Source organism: Panthera uncia, chromosome C2, assembly GCF_023721935.1.
Source record: "Panthera uncia isolate 11264 chromosome C2, Puncia_PCG_1.0, whole genome shotgun sequence".
In the NCBI taxonomy this organism is placed as follows: domain Eukaryota; kingdom Metazoa; phylum Chordata; class Mammalia; order Carnivora; family Felidae; genus Panthera; species Panthera uncia.
The window spans coordinates 111623006-111643652 of record NC_064810.1 but is presented as its reverse complement, the minus strand read 5'-3'; the positions used below and the strand labels follow the sequence as shown (position 1 = coordinate 111643652).

Genomic DNA, 20647 nt, shown 5'->3' with positions numbered 1-20647 from the left:
CATTTTATATCCTCGTACCATATGCATCGTACAAGTGACTCTCGTTGACTTAATACATTTGGCACCCTCTAGCATGTATAAAACATGTTGTATAAATAGCAATATAGCCCATGCTGCCAGGGGCTCCTCTTGACTGGGGCAAAGATGACAGTGTATTCTTTGAAGAATATGAGGTAATGCATAAGGCAGTTCCCTCGCTGTGTATGCCAGAGAATGTTTGAGCTGGGGGCATAATCTCCAGGGAACGGAAACAATTTTAAGAGTCAAAGCTAGGGTTGGCTGGTTTTTTACAGCAGTAAACCCAACCTGTTCCACCAGTTCTAATCTGCATGACTGATTAAATGGCCAGCATAGCCAGCCAGCTCCAACACAGAGATGAAAAGGAAGTGGAAAAACCCAGGCTAATAATGAAATAGCCAAGGATGTGTGCAAGGATTTAGCACAAAATGTTCATCACAGAGTTGATTGCAGTAGTAAGAATGCCCAACAATTGGTAAAGTGCTTAAAGAATATTATGGTACATCTGTAACACTCATTCACTAGTGCATAATTGTTGAAAATGATGATATGGAAGAGTACATAACGATAACCCAAGCAGGTTGTACTATATCACCGCGTTAAAAAAGCTTCTAAAACGATGCACAAAAGAAAATCTTATGTTTGTAAAAGAAAATAAAAGGCTCATATTTTAGTTGTTATTATCTCTAGGTGGAAGATTATAGTTAAGTTTTATTTTACTCCTTTGCTTATATGTGCTACACAATTTTTCTATACTGAACATCTTTCTGTGTCCAAATTTATTTTAAAAAATTAAAAAAAAATGAAGTGTAACTGGTGGGAACACAAAGGCATGGATAACAGGGTACAGAGAAGATTCGAGGGCCAGATTGTGATGTCCAACGCTGGTTATGGGAACAACAAGAAGGCAAAGCACATGTGGCCCAGTGGCTTCCAGAAATTCCTGGTCCACGGCATCATGGAGCTGTAAAGCGCTGCTGATGTACAATAGATCTTACTGTGCTGATACTGCTCAAAAAACGTTTCCTCCAAGAACCACAAAGCCATTGTGGAAAGAACAGCCCAGCTGGTTATCAGAATTACCAATCCCCATGCCAGGCTGCGCGGCAAAGAAGATGAAGAGACGGCTCGTGTGCACGTTTTATTTGCGGTAAATAAAACCATGAAAAGTCTGCCATCTGGCATTTTCCTCCCTTAAAGCAAAGACAGAAACCAAAAAAAAAAAAAAAAAAAACCAAAAAACACACACAACTAGATAAAATGGAATGAAAACGACATTTGTACGTGTTTCATACGTGTGGCCCATTTTGTCCTCATGACAATCCTATGAGATAGCTGTGGCCAAAACCATTGGTTTTCTACCAAACCTGCATGTTTCACGGCATTTCCCAGCCTGCCTTCAAATTCAGGTAGGTCATATAACAGACTTCTGAAGAAGGAATATGAGCAGAGGTTGGGTGCCTCCTTTCAGCCTGACCATATAATATCACAGTCCTTTTTGCTTTCTCTTCTTCATCTACAAAATTGCAAGCAAAGGATTCTAACTTGTGCCCATGAGAGGAGCCCACGTGTTCAGAGAGAGCTGCCAGGGAAAGCCATCCATCTGCACCCACCTGTGGAACAAGAAATAAACTTTTACTACATGAAGTCACGGAAACTTTGGGCCGTGTGTTGGAGCAACGTAACCCATCCTACCGTAACTAATACAGATGAATGCTATTGTTATCCCATTTCACAAACAAAGCACCCAAGGCTCAGAGAAGTAAAATAACTTCTCTAACATTGCAGAGCTGTACAGGGTGGAACTAGGATTCAAACGAACACCTGTTACACTCTAAAGCTGTAGAATGGGCAGCCTCCTTAGAGATACACTTTTTGCTCAGCTACCCGAGTGGGAAGACAACAATGCTTCCAACAGATGCAGATTTTTAGAGAGAATATCAGGTGTACCGATGAGGGTGTATCTTAAAGGTTCAGGTACATAAAAATTACTAGGGATGCTGGTTTAAAAAAATAACAGTCCCAGGACCTCATTCTCATGGACTGAGATTCAGTAGCTCAGAGGAAGGGACATGGAATCTGCATTTTCAACAAGCACTAAAGAGTAAACCTGATGCCAAAGGCAGGGATTTTGAGTAGGTGATCTCAATGGTAGACAAGGGCCGTTGTCGTAGACTCTGGGTCTAGAGTTCTTTCTTGTCTAGCAAGGAAACGGGACGCAGGATTAAAATGCGAGACATGGCTAATGTCCAGGAGAAGACAAGAGCCCCGATTAAGGGTCCTTGCTCGGTTTTTATTAGGATTAGAAGGCTTACAAACATGGTGATCAACGTGCACAAGCGACAGTGAAACTGTGAACATTAACTCATGGACGTGAGGGAAAGTGGGTCTTGAAGATATGCGGAGTTAGGGGTTTGGGTCAATACAAAACAAAATCCTGGCGCTGTGTGGCCGGATGGAAGGTTGTTTACAGCAGAGGTGAGGCAACACCTCTGTTTACCTATACAGGTCTAGGGGACAAGAAAGACAGAGCATGCTACCTCAGGGTCAACAAGGCACCTTTCTTTTGTAATTAGCTCCACTCTGGGCAACTTCACCCTGCAGCGGTCTATAGTCCTATTCACCTGTTTACCTAATTTTGTTCTTCCTTCCTGTGAAAGCAGCTTTCTGCTACAGTACTAAGTTGGGGGCACTTCCGCCCTGAATACCCAATCTTGTTTACTTCATATACCTTTGTTCTATATTGAGGCCTTTGCCCTGCTCCCTCTATACCTATTTACCTAATCTTGTTTACCCAAACTTGGGGGTGAGCATCCTATGGCTTTACAATTCTTTATGCCTTGTTAACCCATCAGTGCAGGCTCAGAGAATTACTAAACTTATTCCCCACAAGTCATCTTTCTTATTCCCAGCCAATGGCCTCCTCTTATGTTTGGAGAAATTCCTCCTCTTTTCGGGTCAAGGTATCAGAGAGCGTTCACCACCCACGATGAAGCTGAAAATGACAATTACACACTTTCCAAGATCCCAGGCACACGACCTGGACCCAGTCTCTCAGACATACCTGTCCCAGACTTGGAACCAAAGTTAGTGAAGGAAAGGAAAACTGAGATGAGCCAAGTAATAAAGCTTATAAGACTCATGGTGAGGTTTTAGAACCATCCTAGATATACATCCCAGTTCTCTGCTTCCCTGCAATTTCTGTGAGCTACCCAGACTGTTTTAATACATGACATTTAAGCTTAAATCCACCGGAATGTGTGGCTTGCTGTTGCTTACTATTAAGAGCAACTGAACTTGCCACTCTTAAGAGTTACTACTGGGGCGCCTGGGTGGCTCAGTCGGTTTGGCGTCCGACTTCGGCTCAGGTCATGATCTCACCGTTCGTGAGTTTGAGCCCCGCGTCCGGCTCTGTGCTGACAGCTCGGAGCCTGGAGCCTGCTTCGGATTCTGTGTCTCCCTCTCTCTCTGCTCCTACCCTGCTCATGCTCTGTCTCTCTCTGTCTCAAAAATAAATAAAAACATTAAAAATTAAAAAAAAAAAAAAAAAGAGTTACTACTGAGAACTGTGGCTGCTAGGTCATTGTGATCCTATCGAAACTGTAGCCAAAAGCGGTACAGCCTGGGCTGGCCATTGGCCGTACAAAAGTAATTTCAAAATATCCGAGTAATTGACTCCTCAAACACAAAGCAAGGCAGTATGTATTCTATAGCAGTACTTTGTAAGCTACTTTTTCTTCTCTGTCTACTTGCTTCACACCTTGCACGTCCGCATGCTTCCCCCGCCACCCAGGACACTCCTTCCCCAGGACCCTAATGAGATTCCTTCATTCTTCTATCTTTCCCCTTTGCCTCTCGGTTCTGTAGAAAGCCTCTGGGAAACCTCTCTGGCAAAGGCAGATCTCTCCCAGAGGGCACTGGAATGATTAATGTTGAACAGGGAAAGGCAGAATCCACTTCAATGAGCTCGGGGAAGAAAATCTGAGAATTCCCATGTATTGACATATTTTGTTGCCACGTATCCTAAAAGGGAGTGAGACCACCTTGTCCATTCTCCTGCTGCTTCGCAGCGCCCTAGAACTGGCAGTTGTCGTGGGATTTTGTGCGGAGAAACCCAGAGTCTCCAGATAAGCCTTGTTGTGCAGCTGATAAGCAGAGAATGAGAAGGCACCACAGACCAAAAGCCTGCACTCTAGGAAAATCTAAGGTGGGAAAAAAAGCTCAGGACATATACCCACTTGTGCAAGAAACAGAAATTTTCTTCATTTTTCTTTAACTGTCCTCAGACTTTAGATTTCATCCCACCTGGCGCTAGAAACTTAATCTCAGTCCAGAGGTCCCCTTTCTCTGTGAGGTTGGGTCTAAGTTCCAGGAGGCTGATGTTATGTCACAGTGCTGGGAAGGGACATCTACTCGGCTGGCATTGGCTTAGACGTGCATTTCCTCTTCTAGGTCCACACATGTGCTGTTATCTCATCCCCATTTCTGACCTCTGGGCCTCTGCAAGTGTGGCTCTTTTTGCTTCTTTCAGCCCACTCTTGGAGACTTTTTTTGGGGGGGGGGTGCATCTCCTTTTTCTGCTTGGGAGCATGAAGGAATTCTGAGAGGCAAGCCCGTCAATGCAGACACCCTACCTAACCATTTGCACTCATTGCTCCTGCTTCCTGTCCAGTGCAGGATAAATTGGGGAGGCTGATTACCACTCAAGGCTCCGTTTCAACAGTAAGAATAGACACCTTTGGCCCCTGGATCCCTCAAACCCGTGTGGAGTTTCAATCACTCCCCTGACCCCCAAAACCAGGATGCAGCCCAGGGAAGGCAAGGCACAGGGCACCTCTTCAGGGACCCAGCTTTTTATTCTCCCCTCTAGTCCTCTTCTCCTGGCAACCTAGGGGATTTGGGAAAGCTAGTTTTGAGGGTGAGAAAAACTGGCTCTGAGTCACTGTGTATTCTTTGGAATCTTTTGTCCTATGCCCTGTGCTCTTTCTGGTCCCTGCTGTGGGTTAGGCTTTTAGAACTACAAAGCCTTCTTTCCTCTCTCCCTGTGTCATTGCTGCCCGGAGGCAAAATGCATTGAGCTTGAGTGGGAGGAAGGGCCATGGGAAAATCCTGGGACCCGGTGGGGGCCCAGTGGTTAATGTCTTAAAATATTATTCCACCACAGGAGTCTGCTACGTAATGTTTGCTGAGGGCTGTTTTTGGCTTTTTATGAATTTCTAAGAATATCATGCTCCTACTCAATCTCCCCCATTAGGTGGTGATTAGATTATAAGACATCGCATTCACTGTCAGTATAATTGATTCCTTTGATCATGTCCATTTACTTAAAGAGCAGAGATTATTGTGTCTTTCTGTACTATACAAGTGCAACTTTTGTGTGCATTTGAGATTGGTTGCTGTAAAATGAAGTACATCATCTTCCTCTTCTTGACTTTCATATAAATGGAAACATACACTGTCCTTTCTTGTGTGTTTGGATTCTCTTGCTCAGCTTAATATTTGTGAGATTCACTCATATTGTTCTGTGTCTTTTCAAAAATTATATGAATTTTTATATTCATATAAGTATGAATTAATGATGAATTATATGAATCGGCCAGGACTTATTTACCTGTTCTCTTATTGATGGATATTTGGGTTATTCCCAATTTTGGGTTAGCATAAAAAAAGCTGCTATGAACATTCTTGTACATGTCTTCTAGGAGGCACAGGCTTCATTCCTGTTGGGTATATACCTAGAGTGGGATTATGGAGGTCATAATATAGTTACATATTTAGCTTTGGTATATAATGCCAAATAACTTTTTAGGAGCTACACAAACCCATACTCTCTCCAGCAACCTATGAGAATTCCGGTTGCTCGATATCCTCATTAATAATGATTTGCATCATCAGGCCTTTGAATTGAGCCATTCTAATGAATGAATAGCACATTCTGATGGGTTCCATCACTGTGGGTTTAATTTGCATTTCCCTGAGGAGTAATGATGTTGAGTACCATTTCATATGCTTGTTAGCTATTTGTAGATCCTCCTTTGTGAGATGTCTGTTCAAGTCTTTTGCCCATTTTTTATTTAAATGTTTGTCTTTTTCTTATTGGTTTATAAGAGTCTTTTAGGGGCACCTGGGTGGCTCAGTCGGTTCGGTGTCTGACTCTTGATTTGGCTCAGGTCAAGATCTCACTGTTCATGGGATCCAGCCCTGAGGTGGGCTCTGTGCTGATGGCATAGAGACTGCTTGGGATTCTCTCTCCCCCTTTCTCTCTGCCCCTCCCCCGCTTATGCGCTCGCTCTCTCTCTCTCTCTCTCTCTCAAAAATAAATAAATAAACTTAAAAAAAGAATCTTTTTTACATTTAGATACAAGTCTTTTGTTGGATATGTGCATTGCAGGTATTTTCTCCTAGGCTATGGCTTGTCTTTTCACTCCCCTATAAGTGTCTGACTTTGGGTGAGCAAAAGTTCTTAATTTTAACTATACCAAATTTAGCAATTTTTTATGGGTAGTAATTTTTGTGTCTTGTTTAATAAATCTTTCCTTAATCCAGGCTCATGAAAATATTCTCCTATGTTTCTTCTAGAAGCTTTATTGTTTCACCCTTCACATATAGGTCTACTATTAATCTCAAATTAATAATTTGTATTTGATGTGAGGAAAGAGGCAATGTTTATTTTTTTCCATATGGATATATGATTGCTGTAACTTGACTGTTAAAAGATTATCTTTTGGGGAGCACCTGGCTGGGTTAGTTGGTGGAACATGTGACTCTTGTTCACGGGGTTGTGAGTTCAAGCCCCATGTTGGGTGTAGAGATTACTTAAAAATAAAATCTTAAAAAAAAAAAAAAGATGATACTTTTTCCATTGCGTTGTTATTTTGCATAAGGAACTGTATGTATGTGGGTATATTTCTGGTCTCTAGTTTATTTTGTTGACTTATTTTCCTATCCTCAGGCCAGTATCACATTTATTTCATGTTAGCTCTAGGTATTCTATAAGTATCTTTATAAATCAAGGAAGTTCCCTTCTAATCTTAGATTGTTAAGAGATTTTATCATGAATTATTATTGAATTTTTGAAATGTTCTTTTTGTATACTTTGAGGTGATCCTATGACTTTTTAATGGTGTTAATTTGATGAATTATATTGATTTCAGAGTATTAAATTAATTTTTCAACTTCATGAAACTTTACATGGTCATGTACATGTCTTTCTTATTTATCACTGGATTTAATTTACTATCATTTTGTTTAGGATCTATACTCTTGAGACACAATGGCCTATAACATTCCTTTCTTTCAATGTCCCTGGCAGTTTTTGGTGTCAGGGTTATGTTGGCTTTATAAAACTAGTTTGGAATTGTTTCTTTTTTCTTCTCTAAAAGTGTATTAATTCTTCCTTGAATGTTCTGGAAAAAATTACCAATAAAGCCATCTGGGCTGGGCCTGCAGGGATTTGGGGGAAATGTGGGGGAGAAGGGAGGCTTTTAATTATAGAATCAATTCGTTTCATCAATGTAGAACCATTTATTTTTCCTATTTCTTTTGTTTCTCAAGGAATTTGTCAATTTCAACTATATTAAAGTTTTGGCATAAAGTTATTATATTACCCTGTTAAATTTTTTTTAATATTTAGGATTTGTAGTTATGTCCCCTTTTTTATTGATAGTTTATGTATTTTTCTTCTTGATCCCATGATGGGGGTTTATCAATTTCATTCATCACTTCAAAAAACAAATTTTTACTTTTCTTTCTACCTTAGTTTCTATTTCATTAATTTCAGCTCTTGTCTTTCTCTTCTTTTCTTTTTCTTTCTTTTTTTTTTTTTGTCATTTTTTTTCTTTTTCTAGTTCCTTGGAATAGAGGAGCTAGAATCACCAATTTTCAAACTTTTCCTTTTTTTTTTAGTTTACTTATTTTGAGAGAGAGAGAGCACACAAGTAAGCACGAGTGGGGGAGGGGCAGAAAGAGAGGGAGACAGAGAGAGGATCCCAAGGAGGTTCCACACTGTCAGCACAGAGCCCAATGTGGGGATCTATCTCACAAATCTTGACATCACGACCTGAGTCGAAATCAAGAGTCAGACGCTTAACCAACTGAGCCACCGAGGCATCCCTCAACCTTCTGCTTTGAAAGTTAAAAATTTCCCTCCAGTCACTGCTTTGGCTGTGTTCCATGAATTTTGACGCGTCATACTGTGATTTCTTTGATTTACTGTTTATATATTTTGAATAGGTGATACAAGCACATGAAAACACACATACAAATGTACATACAGTGAAAAGTAAGATTCCATCTGTATCACTTTAGGATCTGGCAAGAAACAAAAATTCCCCCAACTCAGACGGTTCAGATGAAGATATTTTAATAGGAGATTATTATGGAAGTATCACTAGGACAGAGGAATCAAACAAGGAATGTTCAATCACTGCTGATTTATCATCAATAGACGTCATTATCACCTCTAGAACTGAAGGAGCATTGCGAGGAAATTGTTCATAGATGCTGGTAGTTGCTAGAACCAACCAGAACCATGCAGATAGGGCCCTCTGTAAGTATGCAGTTATGAAGGGAAGATGATACTGCCAGAACCATTTCACCAAGCAAGATGGGAGAGGAATGACAAATATCCTGGCCACTCCTGTGCTTCCAACTTCTGCTATTGTTTCTTTTTAGCTGAATCTGAGCTAGTCTTTAGGTGGTAAGCCCCGGAACAGAGAATGGGTCAAAGAAGGGTGGGGAATGAGGGGATGGGGGGAACAATAAAGGAAGGACAAGCACAGGGGATGTTTCCGGGGTGGAAAATGAGGCTAAAGCTATGACCTAACTCTGCCCTGAATTGCTAGGTTTGTTGCATGATGGATGGTTGTAAGGAAAGGCACTCTGGTATTTGGAAAGACCAGGACTGCATTCCAAAGAAAAGTAGAATTCCGAGGATCACATAGATGTATGTCACGGCGGTACACAAAATAACACCAGGACTTGATATTATAGAATGTTGAATCACATTCCCTTTGAAATGTATTCCCTTTGAAATTACTCTTCAACCCTGATTAAATCAAGAAGAAAGTTTCTTCATTTGAAAGTTTTAACAACTCTCATAAGAAAAGGCCCAGTTTCAGAGATTTTTGTCAAGCAATAGGATTGAGCTAGAAGTTAATAAATTGTTTGGTTTTCCTGGCATTTATTTATTTTTTTAAATTTTTTAATGTTTATTTTTGAGAGAGAGACAGAGTGCGAGTGGAGGAGGGGCAGAGAGAGAGGGAGACACAGAATCTGAAACAGGCTCCAGGTTCTGAGTTGTCAGCATAGAGCCCAATGCGGGGCTTGAACTCAGGAATGGCAAGATCATGACCTGAGCCGAAGTTGGATGTTTAACCAACTAAGCCACCCAGACACCCCTCCTGGCCTTTATTTTGAAGTTACTTTCAGTTTATGGCAAATAACACTGGTTTTCCATTTATGGGAATGATACAGGTTTCTTTTGAAAAAATATATATTTAGGTAAAAACCAAGCCCGTTAAAAAAATATTAAGTAAACAAGAGCCCAGGAGGTAATCAGCTGTGGCAAGCATACTAGAAGGATATTTGAAGACTAAAGTGGGATAGCATTGTTTCAAATGTAGGTATATTACCAAGACCTGAGACAGCACATAATGAAGGGTAGAGTTTCTTTTCTTTTTTTAAAATTATTTTTAATGTTTATTTATTTTTGAGAGAGAGAGATTGAGAGAGAGAGAGAGACAGAATGTGAGCAGGGGAGGGGCAGAAAGAGAGGGAGACACAGAGTCCTTAGCAGACTCCAGGCTCTGAGCTGTCAGCACAGAGCCCGACATGGGGCTCAAACCCACAAACAGTGAGATCGTGACCTGAGCCGAAGTTGGATGCTTAACTAAACCACCCAGGCCCCCCTGAAGGGTAGGGTTTCTAAGAGGGTGGAAAAGAAGCACAAACCTCTAAGGGGGCAGACTGCTACCACCTGGATGGAGGGTATTCTTAAGACATGCTCCCCACTTCTCTGCCCCTACAAAATTTTTATCAACTTTATTAATATATAATTCACATACCATAAAATTCACCCATTTAACATGTACAATTCAGTAGTGTTTAATATTTTCAGAGTTGTGCAACCATCACTACAATCTAATTTTATCATATTTTTACTATTTTTTAAGTTTATTTATTTATTTTGGGGGGGGGAGGGGAAGAGAGAGAGGGAGAGAGAGAATCCCAAGCCTGATGCGGGGCTCAAACCTATAAACCATGAGATCATGACCTGAGGCGAAGTCGGATGCTTGACTTACTGAGACACCCAGGCACCCCTACAATCTAATTTTAGAATGTTTTCATCACCCCCAAAAGGAGCACTACACCTAGTGGCAGTCTCTCCTCATTATCCTTCCCTCCAGCTCCTGGCAACCATTAACCTATTTTCTGTCTATGCATTTGCCTGTTTGGGGTATTTCATATAAATGGAATCACACAATCTATGGCCTTTTGTGACTGGCTTCTTGCAGTTAGCAGAATGTTTTCAAGGTTTATCCATGCTGTGGTTTGTATCAGTAAGTATTTCAATCTTTTTTATTGCCAGATAATATTCCTTCAATGTACTGAATCTTTATGTCCCCTCCCCCACCAAATTCACATGTGGCAACCCTCCCCCTCAATATGCTGGTATTAAAAGATGGAGCCTTTGATAAGAGACTCTTAAAAACTGAGAACAAACTGAGGGTTGATGGGGGGTGGGAGGGAGGGGTGGGTGGGTGATGGGTATTGAGGAGGGCACCTTTAGGGATGAGCACTGGGTGTTGTATGGAAACCAATTTGACAATAAACTTCATATATTGAAAAAAAAAAGATGGAGCCTTTGGGAGGTAATTAGGTCATGAGGGTGACGTTCTCATGAATGGAACTAGTGCCCTTATAAAAGAGACCCCAGAGAACTTCCCCGCCCCTTCTGCCATGTGAGGACAAAGTGAGAAGTTAGTAGTCTATGAACCAGGAGGTGAGCTCTCACTGGATACTGAATCCAAGGATACTGGATACTGGATACAAGGCACCGGTATCCGCTGGTGCCTTGACCTCAGACTTCTTAGCTTCCAGAACTGTGAGAAATAAATGTGTACTGTTTAAGCCACCCATTCTATGGTATTTTGTTATAGTCACCTGAATGAACCGAGACAATTCCCTGGCATGAATATTCCACATTTTCCATCCATTCATCAGTTGGTGGACATTTGGGCTGTTCCCACTTTTTGGCTATTATGAATAATGCAGCTATGAGCATTTGTACAGGCTTGTTTGTGGACACAGCTTTTCATTTCTCTTGAGCATATACCTAGGAGTAGAATCGTGGGTTTTGTGGTAACTCTATGTTTAACATTCTGAGGAGCTACCAGACTGTTTTCCAAAGTGGCTGCATCATTTTACATTATCACCACCAATGTATGAGAGTTACAACTTCACATTCTTGCCAACACTTGATAGTCTCTTTTTTTATTATAGCCATCCTAGTGGGATGGAGTAGTGTCTCACTGAGGTTTTGATCTGTGTTTCCCTAGTAATTATTGGCGTTGAGCATCTTTTAATTTTGTTGTTGGGTTGTAAGAGTTCTTTATATATTCTGGATACAAGGCTTCTCTCCTTTGTCCCCCTCCAAAGGATAGTCCTTGCCAGTTAACTTAGCGATTACAGGAGAGAGAAGGAAGCAGATGTAAATGCTAGTCGACTGAAGAGTTACCTTGTCCTAAGAGGTAGCCTACCTAAGTCGGGATAGCCTTGGCAGGTTTGTTCTCAAGAAGCATTTTGGGGTCTGTGCAAGCACCTGGAAAGGAACTGAGTGTAAGCCTCAGATATCTGCACCAGCAAGACTGGAAGGGATGACATTTACCAGGACGATTTTGAGTCCAGGGTTTTCTGATTGCCAACTGCTGATATAAAAATTCTGCAGATCTTTGCTATTCAAAGTGTGGACCTTGGACCAACAGCATCTACATCACCTAGGAGGTTGCTAGAAATACAGAGTCTCATGCCCTACCCCAGACCTACTGAATCAGAATCATTTTTATAAGAATTACAGTGATCTGTATGCACTTTATAGTTTGAGAATTGCTGCTATAGGGCACTTAAAATAGATTTAAAAACTAACTGCATTGCAGAAAGCCTGCCTGGATACCTGTGCCAGATGGAGCTGGCTGGTACTCGAGACCGGATTGGGAAAAAACAATAACGCAGGCAAATTTATCTCCAGTGTCCCTAAACCAACCCCCTCAATTCCAATTCTTTCCTTTTATATTTGAGGTCCTCCCTTTTCTTCTTGACTTTTTAAAATAACCAGTGCTTTATCTTTATTTTACCCCTTATCTTATAGCACAACACGCTTGGTGCAACACTCCAAAAGCCATCACACTACAGACAACAATAGCGTTAAAGGCGTCGACAATTTGTAGTTTCTCTCCAATAAAGCAATGAGAAGGCCCAAGCCTTCCAGAGAAAGCTGGATAGACTGGGAATCCCAGGGATTTTTCCAGATCCTGAAGTGACACCAGAGATCATCTTTATTATTTATAGCTTGTAATTTACATTGTGCTAAAAAGAATTGAAGAAGTGAAATAAGGGTCAAAAAAATATGAAAGTAGGGTTTATGTACCACATCTATGCCACGTGGAGACTACTTTGCTAGAAACAAGTTGTAAATTTGGTTCTGAGCTTCCTAGCAGCCAATGAGAACTGAATGGATGTCCTCTTAGGAAGAGAAGTCTAATGTGAGCATCTTGGCTCAGCACAAAAGTAAACTAAAGAGAGCATCTGAGGCAGGGCTTGGAACTTGGGCCACTCTAACGTATCCACCAGCAGTTATATGAGGCCCAAAGGTTTATGCCATAGATAAATTGTACCTGGCCACCTGGATGGGACCAGTCTAGCGAACTGTTTTTTTTTCCCTTTCTCTTTTTTATTCCTCAAATATTATCCTACCGTAGAAAATCTGAGTCTTATCTTTAGTCCAAACAACCGGGTCAAAAGATGTATTCTCTTTCATCTAACAGGGAAACCTGCCTTTTCTTTCTTAGCTCAAATCCTCTGAGGGCATTGGGAATGACAGGGACCTTGGCGACCATCTAGGCTACTCTCCAAATGTCAACGAGCCAGAAAGCCATGGAAATTGGCTGCTTCCGCGGGACAGTCATTGCACACTTTCCCAATGGAGAAGCACTGATGCACCTCATGATACTAGCAGCTGGCTCCCAAGTGGTTATGATAAAATGTAGTAAGCTTGAGAACACGTGGGAGGTGAAGAGAGGGCACCACGTGACTTATATACACAAGGAGTTTGGTATAATGGAGGGAATGCTAGGCTCGTGTCAACTGTAGGACCTTGGGCATGTCATTAACCCTCCTGGATTTTCCTTACCTATAATAAATAATCAAAGCAGTAAACACTCATTGGGTCCTTAGTACTTCACAGGAACTATTCATGTTGAATTTTCACAACAAGCCATAAGCTAGATCCTACTATTTCGTCTATTTTCCAGATGAAACACAAAGACCCAAAGGCTCAGGGTCACTCAGCTGAACCCAGGCAGTCTGACTTCAGGGTCTGAGCTGCATCAACTGAGAGTGTCCGATTAGATAAATGCTAAAGACTCTTTCTGTTTCTGTTATTAATTTCCTCTCTTGTTGAGATGATAATAGCTTTGTGAAGACTGTAAAATAACCCAGGCGAAGTGCTTAGGGCAGTGCCTGGATCATAAGTGCTCAATAGATGTCAGCTATTACCGTTGTTCCTATTTTTACTTTTACCATTGCCATTTTATGGAACAAATCACTTCTGTCATCTCCTCAACAGCTGCTTCAGTACACAGCCCAACTGAACTGATTAATAAGTTCGAACAGTGGGTCAATTCAGTCATGAAATCAGGCAAGCCTGAATTGATGCCAAAGTGAATTGCCTAGTTAAATAGTCTAAAGCAGTGCTATCCAATAGAACTTTCTGTGATGATGGTAATGCTCTTCATCTGTGCTGATATGCTAGCCATTAACAGTATGTACCTACTGAGCACTGGAAATGCGGCTTGTGTGACCAAGGGACTAGGTATCTTATTTTATTTAATGTTACTTACTTTGAAGCTTTATCTTACTAGTTTCATATGGCTAGTGGCCACCATATTGGACAGCTCAGGCCAGACCCTATCTGGAAGCCAAGAACCCTTGGTGAGAGGACACTAAGGTATCAGGCATAAGAGAGAAAGTTGGGATTCCCTCTGGCCACAGCCCTGTTTTGTTACAGATGCCTTAAAGAATCATGGATATTTGAATGCTCCTGCTTTAGAAGAGGAGGAGCTCTTACTAGTAAGTGAGGTTGTGTATTTCAGGGATGGGAGGCAGGAGAGTGGGAAGAAATAAGACAACTGCACTTTCACCACTGAGGTGCCCCTGAGTCATTCTGGATAGAATTAGATTCCTTATTGTTGTTAAAAATTATTTTTAGGAGGTGGGTAGTTTATACCTATGCTATGTGACAGCACCATGACATTCCATCTTTCAAATGCTCTGTGTCACTACGTGCAGAAACTAAAAAGTGATTTCGAGTCGTGGCTTCAGTGTTTAATTGGGAAAAAGATGATCAAAATGGATGATCAAAGAATCATAGACTTGGAGGGGGCTGTCTTGTAAACACGTCCATTACAAATTGGCATTTCAGGGAAGCCATACATACATCCCCAGGGCACAAGTGTGACACTGTGCCTCGTTTTTCAGACTGACTGGCTTTGGATCAAGAGAGGAGGAGCAGTCAGCCAGGTGGTGACAGGACCACCCTCAGCTCTTACCCTGATCCTTCAGGATCCTGCCCATTTTTTTTTTTTTTTTAATGAAAGAATTTCTTGATGATATGAAGAGATCAATGAGCTCATTTTGATCTAAGGATATAAACATGTGACTACTGCCCTGGTAGAAATTTCTAGGCCTTGTATTATGTTCTGGTTCTAAAATGTTGAGCTATGAAGAGTCCCTCTTCTACTTATTCCCCCCTGCCCCCAGTACTGGTTGGGTGAATAATTCAACGGCTGCCAAAATTTGCAGAAAACGAAATTGAAATCTAATGAGGCTTTGCTTGTGTTAAACCAATTTTTAAATGATAGTAATTAAGAGAGTTTTCATATAGGAAAGGCTTTGTTTAGATTGAAACGTTAAAAACCATGACCAGAAGAAACACAGGGTCTTAGGCATAAAGGATTCTCTTTTTGTTGTTTCGTAATCATGCCGGCCAGTGTTCGAGCAGTGAATGCTAACACAGTGGCCCGCCCTGGCGTTGGCCCCACTTCACCACTGTCCTGGTGAGTCTACCTCGGAGAACGTCTTGCGCCAGGGCTGTGGCCTCTCAGGCTGTCTGCAAACAGACACCAGGCCATCTGCCCTCTTGCCTTCCACCCAAACACAGCTGCTGGGCTCCATCCCAGCTCCAGCCATCTGGAGGAGGAACAAAGGCCCCTCTCCTCACCCTCCTCCTGGCTGCCGAGAGGAGACTGGGGAATCTTGGCACTCTCTTGGCCTCAGTGAGGAAAGGAAAATGGAAGAAGCAGCCAGATCAGCTACTAGTGGCAGGCAGCTCCTTCTTTCTGGTTGTTGGGGTCAGTGAAACTCTTCACTCACTCCCCAGACACGTGTTGAGCTCATGTACATGTCAAACCCTGGACCGGACCACGCTCTGGGGACCAGAGGGGGCAACAGGGCTCCTGGCCTCTAGAAGCTCACACTCTGACAAGGGTGATGAACATGTGCACAGCCAGGTTCGTGGCAGGCAGAAGTGAAGGATTGTAGGAGCCCAGCAGAGGGATGTTCTGCCCAGGGTGAGGGGATCAGAGGAGTGTTCCCACAGAAGGTGACATTGGGCCTGATGTCTGAGAGTGAGTCCGCAGTGGATGTTAGCAAATCAGAACGTAGAAAGGCTAGCCCAGGTGGGAAAACATGGAGCCCTTCACGATGGGGTAAGGAGTCTGAAGGGGGAGGTGATGAAGGGCGGTGTTGGACAGGGACAGCCAGACTTTAGTGGGCCTTGCTCCCCATCAGAATGAGAGGTAGGCAGTGGGGGGCTGTGAGCATGGAAGGGTGACAGTCAATTTGGGAAGGTCCTCAGGTATGGGGAAGAGGGAGGGCTTTAAGGCAATGAGACTAATTAAGAGCAGACACAATGGTCCAGAGGAGAAATAGTGGTGGCTGAATTAAGTGACAGCGGAAATAAAATTAATTTGAAGGGGAAATCTTCAAAAAAAATTTTTTTAAGTTTATTTATTGTGTGTGTGTGTGTGTGTGTGTGTGTGTGTGAGAGAGAGAGAGAGAGAGCATGAGCAACGGAGGGGCAGAGAGAGGGAGAGACAGAATCCCAAGCAGTCTCCAAGCCGTCAGCGTAGAGCCTGACGCAGGGCTCGAACTCACGAAATGTGAGATCATAATCTGAGCCAAAATCAAGAGGGGATGCTTAACTGACCGAGCTACCCAGGTGTCCCGAAGGAGATATTTTTACTAAAAATGTTAGCTCTAAACCCTTCAAACTAGTTCCCAAATCATTTTGAAGTTCACAGTAAGCTGTGCAACAGAGGAACTCAAAATTACTTTGTAGTGTGTCTGGACCTCTTCAAGGACAGGAAAGAGCTGGACTGTACAGGGATAGCCACTGCCTAAATGGGCCCGAGAGCCACCTGGCAGCCACAGATGGTATAAAGTGGCATGCCAGGCTACTCTCAAAAAGAATATTTACCAAGAGGTATCTGACTTGCTGAAATGGCTCAAATCCCAACTATAGCGTTTACCTATGAATCTCATTCCAGTTGGGTCCTCAAAGCCACCAGGAGAGACTGGTTTTTTTTTTGTTTGGTTTGGTTTGGTTTTTTGAAATTTAATTTATTTTAAAGTTTATTTATTTTGAAAGAGAGAGCGCGCTCACGCACAAGCTGGGGAGGGGCAGAGGGAAGGAGAGACAAATTCCCAAGCAGGCTCTGTGTGCCGTCAGCGTAGAGCCCGATACAGGGCTTGAACTCACAAACTGTGAGATTAAGACCTGAGCCAAGATCAAAAGTGGAACACTCAACCGATTGACCCACCCAGGCGGCCCATAGGGGAGACTGTTCTGAAGGCAGGTGGTTCAGCTGGTTGCAGTCAGCGCTTTTGGCCTGACTGGGCGAAATCTCAGGGCTGGGGAGGGCAGCTCCAGGAAGAGAGGTGTGTCAGTTACTGCCTCTTCCTCCTCTTGCCCATTCGGTAAGGCAGATGCTGTGCACTGGGCCCTGCATGTCAGAGACCAGTGAGCTGTTTGGTTTCTTGTTTTAATTAAAGGGGGAAGAAGGCAAAAGCTCTTTCGGTTCCAGTGCTCTCCACTCCTGGCCTCCTTAAAGAGTGCGGAGTTCGTAAGTTCCAAAGCACCCATGAGTGAATCAGTAGCCAAAAAGCGGGGATTGACAACTGGCTTCTCTTAGGCAGGGATGAAATGCTAGATTTAAGAGAGAAAAGAAAACAAAAGATGCCACACCTCCATCCCTTAGACCCAAGCAATAGACTCCCCCTCAAAAATACTTCCAAAGCATTTTATTATTTGCAGATTTTGCCATTTTTTTTTAAATGTGAAGCATGGAGAACTCGAGTAGGTCATAAATCTAGTGGGTTGATTAAAACATTCTTTAAGTCACTGAAAACTCATACCATTATTTTTCTTTCACAGGGATGACTCTTAATTTCTATTCTGAGGAATTCTTTTTTACTTTTAACGCATAAAATTTAAAAATTACAACTGCTAAAAATAACCACGGGTACATTTTCTATCTTCTTCTCTGGTTTCTCAGGCCCTTGTATCTTTGCTGCCTTCCTCTACAGAGGTTGTCTGGGTTTGTTCGGTAGGTTTTTAAAACATGTATTTTCTGTTGCTCCAATTCTTGCATTTCAGAGTATCTTCTGTTATTAATGTTACCCTAAATTAGACATTATAAGAACAGTAGATAAGCTTGTTAATTCAGCTGATTCATAATTTCTTACATTAAAAAAAAAAACCCCACAGATCAGCAGCTTTAGAAGATATGATAAAGTAATACTATAACCTTCAAAACAGATTGCTAAAGGGCCCAAGGATTACCACTTAGTGCCTTTGTCGGGAAAGGTTCTTTTTTTTTTTTTTCCTTCCTGGTGTTATTCCTATATCTTAAGAGAGTAAAAGAATATTTTTTTAAGCATCAATCTTATTTCTGAAAGTCACGCTGTGAATCCTCAAGCGCATTGATTCCCAGAGCGCTGAGCTTTGTAAAATCCCTTCGCTTCCCTGGGCCTTGGTGTTCTCGCTCTTTGCTCCTGTCTGGGGCGCCCCATCGCCTGTGCTCTGATATCCGCCTTCCCCCTTGCTGTGGGCTCTGTTATTATGGTCCTTGAATCACATGCTTTTAGCCAGAGAACCCTCGACACAGTTTGCCCTCCAAGATCCTGCATACTTTTGTTGGACCAGAAGGGCGAGTCACATGACGTCCTTCGCTCGTCTGGAAATTGCTCAGTCAAAAGATTTCTCAGCGTTTCTTTCACTTCATTTATTCCAGAGCTTTCAAATCCTACTTTGTTCTCATGCTCAGAATTTCAGCAGATGGTCTTCTAAAGGGAAAAATATGTTGTGGTGTTCAATTCCCCTCTCTCATATCCCTCACTTACCTCTCCTGGAAGCCTTTTTTACATGCTACCCTCTTCTAACTGTGTGTGTGTGTGTGTGTGTGTGTGTGTGTGTGTGTGTGTGTATTTTATATATTTTTAAATTTTTATTTATATATTTATTTATATATTTTTCTTTTGAAGTAGTGATTCCCTCAACCACAATTTCTTATTTTTTCTCACTCCCAAGACAAACTCTGCAGGCAACACCATTTTGCACCTTCAGACAAATGCAGATGTTTTCATAATCGTAGTCTTACTTGTTTTCCATTTAAAAACAATACAACAAAAGATGTTTTAGGAATTCCAAAATCAAGTTTTCTAGGAACAACACACGCACAAAATCCTATTTAAGAGGAAGAGAGGTCCTTCCAGAGGATCCCAGAAAGCATCCACATTTTTAAGGTAAGAAACTGGCAGTCTGGAAGGGGGAGGGGGTTCCACGTCCCGTTTCAAGTTGTGGCAGAGTACAAACCAGCAGCAGAGACAAGGCCTCCCAGAGGAGAGTCATCTCTACGTCAGTTTCTCTAACTGTAAAGTGCAAAGTGAAACACCACCACTGTAAAAGTGAAGTAGCTGGTGTACCAGAGGATGTTGAAGGGTCAGGGAGTTAATACGTGTAAGCACTTAGAACAATGCCTGGCACAGAGTTCATGTTCCATAGGTTTTAGCTCAACATTATAGGGAAAGGATGCCCTATGTTCTCACCCTATGAATTTTGTCAAAATGATTGCACTTCTTTATTCTATGGAAGTTCTATTAGAAATTTGGAGCATAGGGGGCCTGGGTAGCTCAGTCGGTTTAGTGTCCGACTTTGGCTCAGGTCATGATCTTGTGGTTTGTGAGTTCGAGCCCCGCATTGGGCTCTGTGCTGACAGCTCAGAGCCTGGAGCCTGCTTTGGATTCTAGGTCTCCCTCTGTCTCTCTGCACCTCCCCCACTCTGTCTCCCTCTTTCACTCTCTAAAATAAGTAAACATTAAAAAAAAAGTTAAAAAATAAAAGAATCTGGAGGATAGGATTTGACCCAAAATGATGATGTTGATAAATAAATTCATCAACATAAAATATAACAACTTAACAATAAAATATCTCAGTATTAAACTACATTTTAGAAGGTAGATGGGATTACTAAGGGCGTAGGGAAATTATTCATAATCTTTTTTTTTTTTACCACATTTATCAACTTTTAGTTTTATGAAGGTTTTTCTCCAAAAATATATACTATATTCTTAAACATAAATATCCTTTACTTTCATTCCTCAGTATTTTTTTTTTTCCTTTCTTCTGTTCCATCTTGATTATTCTCCACTAGGAAACAAATTTAGGGCCTTCTAGAGCTACAAAATGTATTTGGAAGTAACAGCCTGTCTTTTCTATAATCCAATAAGGCTATCTGCTCATCAAACGTGCAACTCAGTTTTTAGTTGTATTGTTTGCTCCCTTATCCCTCTGATATTTTCATTCTTAAGAGGGAGTAGACAGGGGATGGTGGTGGTGGTGAAAAATCTTCAAAGATGAATGGCTTAAAAAAAAAGGCTTTAAAATGTCAGTGTGTCAATACACTTACAACGTAATGTTCGTACAATATAAATAGAAGGAGCAGGAGAGAGATGAAAATAACTAAGTTGTTTGCAAAGCAGTTGAAAATGTGGTATACATTTAGAATTCCTTTTCAAATGTCAAATTTGTAAGAATGTTTTTAAATGTGTGGCTATTTTATATATACATAATAATTTATATAGATCCTTAAGAACAGATGATTAATTCTGGGGTAAGTTTGGGCCTGATTGAAATCTGTACTGTACCTGTGTGTTTATTTTCCTTCTGGTCATATTATCTTATAATTTCTTCTGAATTAAAAAAAAAGTGCACACACATTCACCGATGGATGCATGTGCACACACATGTACTTCCAGCATTGACATTTTAACAGGAACCACTCTTTAGTTCAGA

General features: G+C 41.7%; 1 pseudogene; it reads left to right on the top strand.

The window, feature by feature from the left end:
• The first annotated feature begins 820 nt into the window (after window positions 1-820).
• LOC125921632 (60S ribosomal protein L32-like) lies at window positions 821-13283 on the top strand (annotated as a pseudogene).
• The last annotated feature ends 7364 nt before the right edge of the window (window positions 13284-20647 follow it).